At 34.1% G+C, this 13,123-nt stretch overlaps 1 protein-coding gene across 15 annotated transcripts in view; it reads left to right on the top strand.

The window, feature by feature from the left end:
* Positions 1–13,123, top strand: part of ANKS1B (ankyrin repeat and sterile alpha motif domain containing 1B) — a 1,261,971-nt gene that overhangs the window by 162,090 nt on the left and 1,086,758 nt on the right. The gene's annotated exons all lie outside the window — the stretch shown is intronic.

Here is a 13,123-nt window from a genome sequence, read left to right as displayed (position 1 = left end):
ACTATTGGGTACTATCCCCAGTATCAGGGTATGGGTATCAATTGTACCCCAAACCCCAGCATCATACAATATACCAAGGTATCCCCTGAATCTAAAGTAAAAGTAGTAAATGTATGTCCTGAATCTAAAATAAAAGTTGAATTTATTAAAAAAAAAAAGAATAAAAATGCTAGTTACCTTTTGTTTTCCCACTTAACATTTCTTTTATTCTGTGGATGGAGACTCAAAAGTCTTCTTACACTTAGTCTTAGGCTTGGTCATAAAGCTCTTAATACAAGAAATTTATTTTTTTGTTGTTGTTATTGATCACTACAGCATTTTTCTCTTAAAATGTATAAATTTAACACTATCATTTTGTTTAGAAAATCATCTGAGTTACGTAAAATATTATAAACTTTATGTTTCATTATTTAGATTTTTTAGTATTAGAATTCCCAAATAATATTTATTTTTATTCAGTTCCTATTCTGTATTATCTCATATCATCTCATTTAGAACTATCCTGCCAGATCTTTTTCCTGCTCCTTTATAGGATGAAAAGTATGTCCAGATAGCTAAATATTTTAAAGGAGGATATTGCTATTTATTCTTTTTTGTACCTGAATCATAAGGAACAAAGACAAATCAGCCCAAGTCTTATAATCCTGATGGTTTCTTGGCTGTCTGAATTGTGGATTCAGGCTACTATCATATTTTTTAGTTCCAATTGGAAAGATAAACTCTATTACATCTAATGGGCAGAATATCTTGGGCCTGACCATTCATTTGAGCCATACTACTTTTCTTATTCTTTCTCAGATTGGCATTGGTAAGTAAGCACTTCTCAAAATAATATTGTCCCAAAATGGATTAGCATTCATATTCCTCCTTGATTTTCAGTGAAGAATTTAGTAAATATTGATTTATACATGACAGTCTATGAAGTTCTAACTGTTGAGACATGTTTTTCTGTGGCCTGTGGCATGTTTGGTACTTTTTGTCAATTTAGAAAGTGACGATAATTTAAGCAAATTGAATAGCAATCATTAACATTTATTAAACAGAATTTGATTAGATGTATTTTAAGATCCCTTTAATTGCAGATACTATAGGTGAATTATCTATCTGTGCTTTTATCTGATATATTAGGATGTATTAAACAGAAAAGATAAACATTTGATTTATATTTTCTGTTTCGTACATCCTAGTAACATTTTCCTCAGTGTCATCCTATAGGCTTTGAAAAAGCAGGAAAATTCTAACCCCACCTCCCTATCTGGGCTAGTTGTGTGACCTTGAGCCATTTACTTAACATCTCTAGCCCTCAGTTCAATAGATTGGCTTAACATTTCTAGCCCTCAGTTCAATAGATTAAATTGATTGGCTCGATATTCTCCATTGTTTCTTACAATTATGCATTGAATGATATACTGTGTTGGTATTATTTTTGGCTCAGTTATGCACTGTGATGCTACAGTTCTGAAATTGGGATTTTCATATAGAGCATATGTTTCTTGATTATGCATGTTTAAATTATCTACAAACTTGTACAATTAGAAATCACTTATTCTACCTGACACCCCTCACCTACCTTATTTTATAGATGGAGAAACAAGGGCCATTTAGATAAGTGACTTAGTGGACGTAGATATTAAAGTGGGGTTCTGTCTAGAGCTTAAGTGTTCTGGTTCTCAGTCTATGCTTTTACCAGTACACTACATTATCTCCCCTTTGTTGTTAAACTCTCCCTGGCTCCTCTATGTCACATTAGATATTTCTGGCCTGCCTCCCATAATCATTTGTTCTATATTTACATAGAATGCTAATTTTAATATTGGCTTAAAAGATATTTGAAGGAGAAAATAATGTCATAGAATGTATCTCTGAGCCAGAGAAGGATATTTCTTTTATTTGTATTCTCACTTAGCAGAGATAACTAACAAGCATTATATTGTGTTCTTCCCAAGCAAGCCTTGGCAGTCAGCATAGAAACACATTATTTCCATGTTTGTCGCTGTTGTTGTATCCATCTGCTGTAGATTGTTTCCATAAACATTATGATTGCTAGGCTAAAGTTCATGGAATCATAGAACCAGCAGTAATGTTTCAGGGCTGTATAGTTTATGCTTTTGCTTTGAGCACAAACTGTCCTCTACCCCCGACATATAAGCTAAAGCCTTCATACTGAAAATTAAACCAGATTCCCTGATTTTGTACATTTTCATTGGGAGCCATTGTCTTTCAATGCTTGTTAATCCACAAATGAGGCAGCATTTTGTACCTGAAATGCATTGTTTCATATTGAGCAATTCATCTTCAATTAGCCAGATGAGGACACAGTGGAAAATGCACTCTACTGGTGATTTCCTGGGTTATCTGTAATTACAGATTAGAAAATTATTATCACCACAGATTCCACAGAAATATAAACCACCATCAGAGATTACTACAAACAACTCTATGCACATAAACCAGTAAACCTGGAAGAAATGGATAAATTCCTGGACACCTGCATCCCCGCAACCCTAAACCAGGAAGAAGTCAAAACCCTGAATAGATCAATGAAAAGGGCTGAAGTTGAGGCAGCAATTAATAGCCTACCAACCAAAAAAAGCCCAGGTCCAGACGGGTTCACAGCCAAATTCTACCAGACATACAAAGAGGAGCTGGTACCACTCCTTCTGAAACTATTCCAAATAATCCAAAATGAGGGAATCCTTCCCAAATCATTTTATGAGACCAACATCATCCTGATACCAAAACCCGGCAGAGACTCAACAAAAAAAACTACAGGACAATATCCACGATGAACATAGATGCAAAAATCTTCAATAAAATACTGGCAAATCAAATCAACAGCACATCAAAAAGCTTATCCATCACAATCAAATAGGCTTCATCCTGAAGATGCAAGGCTGGTTCAACACACGCAGGTCTATAAACCTAATTCATTACATAAACAGAACCAAAGACAAAAGCCTCATGATTATCTCAATAGATGCAGAGAAGGCCTTTGACAAAATTCAATAGCACTTTATGCTAAAAACTCTCGATAAACTAGGCATCAATGGAACGTATCTCAAAATAATAAAAGCTATTTACGACAAACCCACAGCCAGTATTATACTGAATAGGCAAAAACTGGAAGCATTCCCTTTGAAATCTGGCACTAGACAAGGATGCCCTCTCTTACCACTCTTATTCAATATAGTATTGGAAGTTCTAGCCAGAGCAGTCAGGCAAGAAAAAGAAATAAAGTGTATTCAGTTAGGAAAGGAGGAAGTCAAATTGTCTCTATTTGCAGACGACATGATTGTATATTTAGAAGACCCCATCGTCTCAGCCCCAAATCTCCTGAAACTGATAAGCAACTTCAGCAAAGTCTCAGGATACAAAATGAATGTGCAAAAATCACAAGCATTCCTATACACCAATAACAGACTTAAAGAGAGCCAAATCAAGAATGAACTGCCATTCACAATTGCTACAAAGAGAATAGAATACCCAGGAATACAACTAACAAAGCATGTAAAGGACCTCTTCAAGGAGAACTACAAACCACTGCTCAACGAAATAAGAGAGGACACAAACAGATGGAGAAACATTCCATGCTCATGGTTAGGAAGAATCAATATTATCAAAATGGCCATACTGCCCAAAGTAATTTACAGATTCAAGGCTATTCTCATCAAGCGACCAGTGACCTTCACAGAACTGGAAAAAAACACCTTAAACTTCATATGGAACCAAAAGAGAGCCCGCATAGCCAAGTCAATTCTAAGCAAAAAGAACGAAGCAGGAGGCATCACACTACCTGACTTAAAACTATACTACAAGGCTACAGTAATCAAAACAGCATGCTACTGGCACCAAAACAGAGATATAGACCAATGGAACAGAACAGAGGCCTTGGAGGCACCGTCACAACCATCTGATCTTTGACAAATCTGACAAAAACAAGCAATGGGGAAAGGATTCCCTGTTTAATAAATGATGTTGTGAAAACTGTCTAGCCATGTGCAGAAAGCAGAAACTGGACCCCTTCCTGACACCTTACACTAAAATTAACTCCAGATGGATTAAAGACTTAAATATAGGACCTAACACCATAAAAATCCTAGAAGAAAATCTAGGCAAAACCATTCAGTACCTAGGCATAGGCAATGATTTCATGACTAAAACACCAAAAGCGTTGGCAACAAAAGCCAAAATAGACAAATGGGACCTAATTAAACTCCAGAGCTTCTACACAGCAAAAGAAACAATCATTAGAGTGAGTCTGGAGCCAACGGAATGAGAAAAAATTTTTGCAATCTACCCATCCGACAAAGGGCTAATATCCAGAATCTACAAAGAACTAAAACTGATATACAAGACAAAAACAAGCCCATTCAAAAGTGGGCAAAGGATATGAACAGACACTTTTCAAAAGAAGACATGTATGAGGCCAACAAACATATGAAAAAATGCTCATCATCACTGGTCAGTAGAGAAATGCAAATCAAAACTACTTTGAGATACCATCTCATACCAGTTAGAATGGCAATCATTAAAAAATCTGGAGACAACAGATGCTGGAGAGGATGTGGAGAAATAACACTTTTACACTGTTGGTGGGAGTGTAAATTAGTTCAACCATTGTGGAAGACAGTGTGGCAATTCTTCAAGGACCTAGAAATAGAAATTCCATTTGACCCAGCAATCCCATTACTGGGTATATATCCAAAGGATTACAAATCGTTCTACTATAAGGACACATGCACACGAAATTTCATTGCAGCACTGTTTACAATAGCAAAGACTTGGAACCAACCCAAATGCCCATCAATGAGAGACTGGACAGGGAAAATGTGGTACATATACACCATGGAATACTATGCAGCCATAAAAAACGATGAGTCTGTGTCCTTTGTAGGGACATGGATAAATCTGGAAACCATCATTCTCAGCAAACTGACACAAGAACAGAAAACCATATACCGCATGTTCTCACTCATGGGCGGGTGTTGAACGGTGAGAACACATGGACACAGGGAGGGGAGCATCACCCACTGGGGTCTGTGGGAGGGAACTAGCAGAGAGACAGTGTGGGGTAGGGAGTTGGGGAGGGATAACATGGGGATAAGTGCCAGATGTAGGTGACAGGGAGGAAGGCAGGAAACCTTACATTACCATGTATGTACCTATGCAACAATCTTGCATGTTCTTCACATGTACCCCAAAACCTAAAATGCAATAAAAAAAAGAAAATTATTACCATCAAATGATAGGAAAAAAATCATGGTTAATAAGACAAAATTTACTAGCAAGTATTATTTCCATAGATAGGGCAGAGACCTATTTCTTTGTATCTCTTTCTCTTTTAAAAATATGAAGGATTCATTGTCTCATGTATTTCTACTACAAATTTGAATGCCTTAATTCTCTTCTGAAAAGCAATTGGCTGGCCAGACTACCTGCCTGCCTGCCTGCCTGCCTGCCTACCTGCCTGCCCGCTTGCCTGCCCTCCCTCCCTGCCTCCCACTTCCTCTCATCCCTTTTTTCTTGTTCTTCTCTTCTTTCCCTCGTTCCCTCCTTCCTTTTTTTATTTACTTTTCCCTCTTTCTGATTTATCTCCTCTCTTCTTTTCATCCATTATTTTTAGCAATAATCTTATCTTTCCCTGTAAGGATATACTAAAGCTTTATATTCATATTTCAATTCAGTTTTTCTTCTCTACTTAAAAAAGTTTTTTTATTTATTTTCTTTAAGTTTAATATTATTGAACTATATTTGGTATATTGTGATACTTGGATGCTATTTTGAAAAATATCAGCAAATTGTTATAGCATCTCCGAAATATGTATTGCTTTATAAATGCATAAAATATTTTCTATGCCTCTACCTTTTAAAGTATTTAATGCATGCTAGACCTCATTATCTGTAATCCAAATTGTATATCAAATTGGATGTAGAATCTGTATAATAAGCTATCTGTATTTTTGATTTGACCTACCTTAGATTTTCTAATAAAAGAGGCATACCTCCTCTAAAAATTCTATAATCTGGTCTCTCAAGTTGCTCTTTGAATAACTAGAAACTAGCTTGCTTTTTTCCTGGATAAGGATACAAACTACTTAAAATTTGCCTTTATTCACTTTGTAATCTAGAAATCTATGAGAGAGAATTCAATATGTAGAGACTTCAGTTAGAAAGTGGAATGTATTGTCCTGAAATCTTTTGACCATCTTGAACATACCTGCAACTTTATTCCCATTAAAGAGAAGTAAAAGCGTCCAGAAAATCTGAAATCAAAAGGACCTTATTAAATTTGAGAGTTTCATTAGTTGTTATTCTGTATCCATAAGAAGATGATTTGCATTTATTTTGAAATTCTTTGGACTCAAACAACAAGCAAGAAAGGATGGTACAAAATAAACATCTTTGGTTGTGACTTAGAGAATCTTGCTGTTGAGGCAAAGAAATTTGAAGGTTAAATCTTTCCAATTTATTTAATTTTGCTCAGAGCATATGCTGAACTTACTGAAAGACATTTTTTTATTAATCAGATATGTATTTATATCTTTCAGAAAATGGATATGAATTAAATATAGCAGCAAAATCAATACTTCTAAAATTCCTGTTTTTACCTGAGCTTACGTGTATTAGCTTAAAGCTGCAAAATATTGCAGTTATTTACATTGGATATTATTAAATTTAATTTGATGTTTTACTTTGTTCCTGGAAATGGAAAGTATTTTTTCATTTCCATTTCATTTTTCAAAGTATATTTTCTATATTCTTATCAACCATACTTACTTCATGATTTTAGAGTATTTATCAAATAATATTATATTTATCAAATAATTTATTATTTATCAAATAATAAATGCTGCATATCAGAAAATGCTGCTTTATGTTTAAGACATAGGGTTTATTTTGCTGTTTGGTATTCTACAGATATTGATTAGCAACATAATTTAATATTTCTTTTTTCATAGTCCCAACAAATATTTTGGTTTTCTAATTTTAAATTTTCAACAAGTTATTGGAGTACAGGTGGTGTTTGGTTACATGAATAAGCTTACTTGCACACACATTTATAGCAACCCTGTTTGCAGTTGCAAAATTGCAAAACCAACTCAAATGTTCATTAATCAGTGAGTGAGTGTTTTATGCCACGTAATCAAGCACAGACAATGTGTTCATTTATGGATATCTTCGAATAAGCTATAAGGCTCAACCTACATAATAATTTTAAAAAACACTGTGCAGAAGCTTTTTAAGCTTGATGTAATCTCATATGTCTATTTTTGCATTTGTTGCCTATGTTTTTGAGGTCTTACCTCAAAAATTATTTGTCCAGGCCAATGTCCTGAGGTGCTTTCCCAATGTTTTCTCTACTGGTTTCATAGTTTCAGGTCTTAGATGTAAATATTTAATCCGTTTTCATTGAATTTTTGTATTTGGTGAGACACAGGGCCTACTTTCATTCTGCTGAATATGGTTATCCAGTTTTCCCAACTTCACAACTGTCACAATGGGAAAAAGGTCTTTATAAACTATCCATCCAGCAAGAGATTAATAGCCAGAATGTATAAGGAACTAAAAAACTCATAGCAAAAACCAAAATAATTTCATTAAAAATGGGTAAAAGATTATAGACATTTCTCAAAAGAAGACTTACAAATGACCAACAGGTATATTAAAAAATGTTCAGCCTCACTAATCATCAGAGAAATGCAAATCAAAAATACAGTATCATCTCACCTCAGTTAAAATGGTTTTTACCAAAAAGACAAAAAAAAAATGATAGATACTGGTAAGGTTGCAGAGAAAGGGGAATGCAGGTACATCATTGATAGGAATTTAAATTAGTACAGCAACAATGGAAGGTAAGTATAGAGGTTCCTTAAAAAACTAAAAATAGGCCGGGTGCAGTGGCTCACACCTGTAATCCCAGCACTTTGGCCGAGGCAGATGGAACAGAAGATCAGACGTTCGAGACAAGCCTTACCAACATGGCAAAACCCCATCTTTACTAAAAATACAAAAATTAGCCGTGTCAGGTGGCAGGCACCTGTAATCCCAGTTACTTAGGAGGCTAAGGCAGGAGAATGGAATGAATCCAGGAGGCTGAGTTTGTTGGGAGCTGAGATCACACCGCTACACTCCAGCCTGGGTGACAGAGCGAGACACTGTCTCAAAAAAAACAAAACAAAAACCCAAACTAAAAATAGAATTACTATATGATTTCACAATGCTCCTGCTGGGTACATATTCCATTCCCCCCCACCCCACCAAAGAAGAGGAAATTAGGATATAAAAGAGATATCTGCATATCTGCATTCCCCAGTTTATTACAGCACTCTTCCCAATAGCTAAGATATGGAATCAACCTGCTTACTATCAAATGAACGGATAAAGAAAATGTGGTACATATACACAATAGAATATTATTCAACCTTAAAAAGAATGAAATTCTGTCACTTACAGCAACATGGATGGAACTTGATATCATTATGTTAAGTGAAATGAGCCAGGCACAGGAAGACAAACATCACATGCTCTCAGTCATATGTGGGAGCTAAAAAAGGGGATCTCATGGAAGTAGAAAGTTGATTAGTGTTTATAGGAGGCTTTGAAGGGAAGGGAGGCAGGCAGGGGAGAAGAGATTTGGTTAGAATACAAAAATACAGTTAAAAGGAATAAGATCTAGTGTCTGATAGTACAGTAGACTGACTAAGGTTAACAATATTGTGTAGTTTAAAATATCTAGAAAGGAGGAAATGTGATGCTTCCAACACAAAGAAAAGATAAATGTTTGAGGTAATGGATACCCCAGTTATCTTGATTTAGTCATTACACATTGTATACATAGATCAAAATATTACATTCATCGTAAAAATATATACAACTATTACGTATCAATGAAAAATACTAAGTTGGCACTCTTCTAAATTAACTATTCTAATTTAGATATTATACCTGAAATTAAAATTTTTCTTAATGAGCTTGGATGAAAATGGCCTATTTAATTCATATTACTTTTGATATGTATGGATATATCATAAAATGATTAATCATAATTTGTTGATTAATACTTTATTCTAGTTATAACTCAGTAAAACGGACAGATACTTATTTGATCAGAGATACAACTTTATTTCGCAAATATGTTTTAACACTAGAAATCTGAGCTCAGCCAATTCATTACCTGATATCTTTGAATATGATGTAAAGCTCAATTTTAAACACAAATTTGAAAATAAATTTAAATTTTAAAATAAGCACATTTAAACAAAAAATGGGACCCAATTAAACCAAAAAGCGTCTACACAACAAAAGAAATAACAATCCACAAAATGGGAGAAAATATTTGCAAATTAGGGCTAGTATCCAGAATCTACAAAGAACTTAAAGAAATAAGCAAGAAAAGCCAAATAATCCCATCAAAAAGTAGGCAAAGAACATGAATAGACATTTGGCAAAGGAAGATAGGCAGATAGCCAACAAACATAAAATAGTGTTCAGCATCACTAATCATTAGGGAAATAAAAGTTAAAAACACAGTCAGATACTACCTTACTCTTGCAAGAATGGCCATAATTAAAAAGTCAGAAAAACAATAGAAGTTGGTAGGAATATGGTGTAAAGGGAATACTTTTACACTGCTGGTGGGACTGTAAATTAGCACAACTGCTCTAGATAACAGTATGGAGATTCCTTAAAAAAACTAAAAGCAGATCTGTCATTAGATCCATCAGTCTCCCACTACTGGGTGTCTACCCAAAGGAAAATAAGTCATTATATGAAAAAGACACATGCACACATGTTTATAGTGGCACAATTTGCATTTGCAAAGTCAATGAATGGATAAATAAAATGTAGTATATGTGCACCATGGAATACTATTCAACTATAAAAAGGAAGGAAATAATGTCTTTTGTGGCAACTTGGATGGAACTGGAAGCCATTATTCTAAGCGAAGTAACTAGAGAATGGAAAACCCATGTGTTCTCACTTGTAAGTGGGAGCTAAGCTATTTGGATGCCAAAAACATACAAAGTGAAATAATGGACTGTGGGGACTGGTGGAGGGAAGTTTGGAGGGGAGTGAATGATAAAACGCAACACACTGGAAAGCGTACACTACTTGGATCATGAGTGCACTAAAGTCTCAGAATTCACCACTAAAGTCTTAATCAAAAACCACCTGTATCCCAAAAACTATTGAAATAAAAGTAAAAAAGAAAAACATAAATCACAATAAGACATTTAACAAAATATTTAGTTTATTAAAATGAATACATTTTTTAAAACTTAAATAAAAATAACGTGTAGTGAGGATCTTAGTATTTTCTAAAGGCAATTTTGTAAACATACAGATTATTCTTTTCTGATATAGGTATTAGTTGGTGGTAATAGAAAATACAAATGATCAGTAAGTCAGTTTTAAAAATAGACATTTTTCACTGTTGTCATAAATTTTATTGATAAAGAAGAATGAATGTATATTACATATATTATTAGAAAAGATCAATAAAATTTGAGCCAAAGAACAAATGAAATTCTAAGTGATTGGAGCAAGAGTAAAAGGAAATAGAATTGATGATCCCATCAATCTTTTTTTTTCTTTTTACCCTTTGAAAGGAAATGCTTTACAGGAAAAGAAGTTTCGGAATATCTTTTTTTATTTCCTTAGGCGTTAAGAAATGAAATTTTTGTCTTTTCACGGTTGTCTTTGACATTAATTTGGAGAAGTCTGTTTTCTAAATTCTGCATTTTAGATCCAGGAATTGGTATTTTTTTTTTTTGTTTTTGTGAGGCCTCCCTCTGTTGCCCAGGCTGGAGTGCAGTGGTACAATCTCGGCTCACTGCAAACTCTGCCTCCTGGGTTCAAGCCATTCTCCTGCCTCAGCCTCCTGAGCAGTTGGGATTACAGGTGCATGCCACCATGCCCAGCTATTTTTTTTTTTTTGTATTTTTGGCAGAGACAGCGTTTCACCTTGCTAGCCAGGCTGGTCTCGAACTCTTGGCCTCATGATCCACCCACCTCAGCCTCCCAAAGTACTGGTATTATAGGTGTGAGCCACTGCACCTGGCCTATTTTACCTTTTAAATGCTAAAATATTTTGTTTTAAAAAGAATCACTGGAATTGTTTAATATTGCAACAATCTGCCTTGAGAACAACTTTGGATTGTGTATATAATTTTACAATTATATCTGTTTCTCATTTGATTCACACCATAACCCTTTGAAACTGGCACTAAGATGTAATCTCTTAATTCTGTTTTCATAATATCTGAAAGAGAGACAGAGGTTATTTAATTTGCTCAAGGTAACCAAGTTAGTAAGTACTAGGGAGATGGGACTTCAGATCTGGTTCTTACCTGCTTTTGTTATTCATAGGTATTGAATTCTTATTACCTTATTCAAGTTATTTATTTATGTTGGAATGGAAGACTCTATGTAACAACCATTGTTTGGCAGGAAAATGGGGAGAAGCATGTGCATTGGATAACCTTCAAGTTTCCTTCTGATTTTCTCATTCTTTTTCAAAGATGATTAGCTATAAGCATTTCACTTTTAAAGTGAAATTTATTTTTACTCAGGACAAGTGCTAATAGTGGTATACTGCTTTACTATTTATCAAGTGAATTCTTTTTTATGATCTTACTTAATGCTATTGCCAGTTTTGAGTAGACATTATTATTACAGTATCTCCTAAGGAAAAGAAAAGGAAAATGAGACTAAGTACAGTCATGTGTTGCTTAATGACAGGAATACATCCTAAGAAATGTCTCATTACGTGATTTTGTCATTGTATGAACATCATAAAGTGCACTTACACAAACCTAAATGGTATAGCCTATCGCACACCTAGGCTACGTGATATGGCCCATTGCTCCTGAGTTACACGACTGTACAGCATGTTACTGTACTGAATACTGTAGACAGTTGTAACACAATAGATATGTAAAGTATTTATGTATCTAAACATATCAAAACATAGAAAAGGTACAGTAAAAATGCAGTGTGATAGTCTTTTTGGACAACCATCATATATGAGGGTGCTCTGTTGTTGATCAAATTGTCATTATGTGGTGCGTGATTATAATTTCTCCAAGGTCACAGCCTTAGATAGTTTGCATAGCTGGGACTCAAATACAAGTCTTCTAATTTCAGATCTTGTAAAAATAATGCTGGGTTTCAAAGAGAAGTGTTAAAATTTATTCCTTAATTTTTCAGAAATTAGTAGAAAATTTAGGACCCATTGGAACTTTCTAAATATTTCTACAACATATTCCTGTTTTTATTTTCTTCATTATTTCCTACATTTAGCAACTAAGTCGAATGTGACTTTAGGACACACTCTGGGCAATGTGTTTTACCATTTACCATAATTTTGTGTTATGTCATATCTACTTTTCTTGTAAGCTATCAAAATTTTAATTTTGCTTCTATTCAAGTTTCCTCCAAATTTTTTCATTTGCATCCAAATGAAAATACAGTTTTGTTTAGAATTACTGCTTTTGATTGTTAGATACATATTTTGATATAATGTATGCTAATAATTATAAATTAATTCTTTCTGAGGTTGAGTAATGCAGTTCAGGATTTTTACTTTGAAAACCTTGTGGGGATTAGGTTCAAAATTTTATAGGTAGAATATATTGAATATGTGTTGAAATTGCATTAATGGTGGAACTTGTCTTTTAAATGTTTCATTTTTGAAATAATTTCTTACACTTGGAGAACAAAGGTGAAGGAATACAGAAGTATGAACAAGACATTCAAAGTGTGTTGTGTGCTACGACTGAGAAGTTAATTAACTTTTTTTTTTTTTTTTTTTAATTATTAACCCTGGGCTCGTACTACAGTTAGCTTCTCAGGGTCCCTTACATACTGTGCTTTCTTTCTCTTTTACATGCTCCTTCAATCTCTTATTCCAATTCTCTGTAGGAATGATGTGTAAATTTTATGTCTCCTTGGTATTATGATAACTTTTTTTTTTTTTTTTTTTTTTTTTTTTTTGTAAACAGGGAATATGCTTGTAACTTCAACTTTTCCTTTAAGCTAAATCTTAGTTATGGGCTATCCGGAAAGACTTCTTTAAAAAAAAATGGGAGTTGATATCCTCTTCATTTTACTTAACTCATCT

This window comes from Sapajus apella, unplaced genomic scaffold, assembly GCF_009761245.1.
Source record: "Sapajus apella isolate SASKATOON/1434 unplaced genomic scaffold, GSC_monkey_1.0 scaffold2, whole genome shotgun sequence".
Classification (NCBI taxonomy): Eukaryota; Metazoa; Chordata; class Mammalia; order Primates; family Cebidae; genus Sapajus; species Sapajus apella.
Note: the sequence above shows the minus strand (reverse complement) of the source record. Positions and strands in the feature narration are given on the sequence as shown.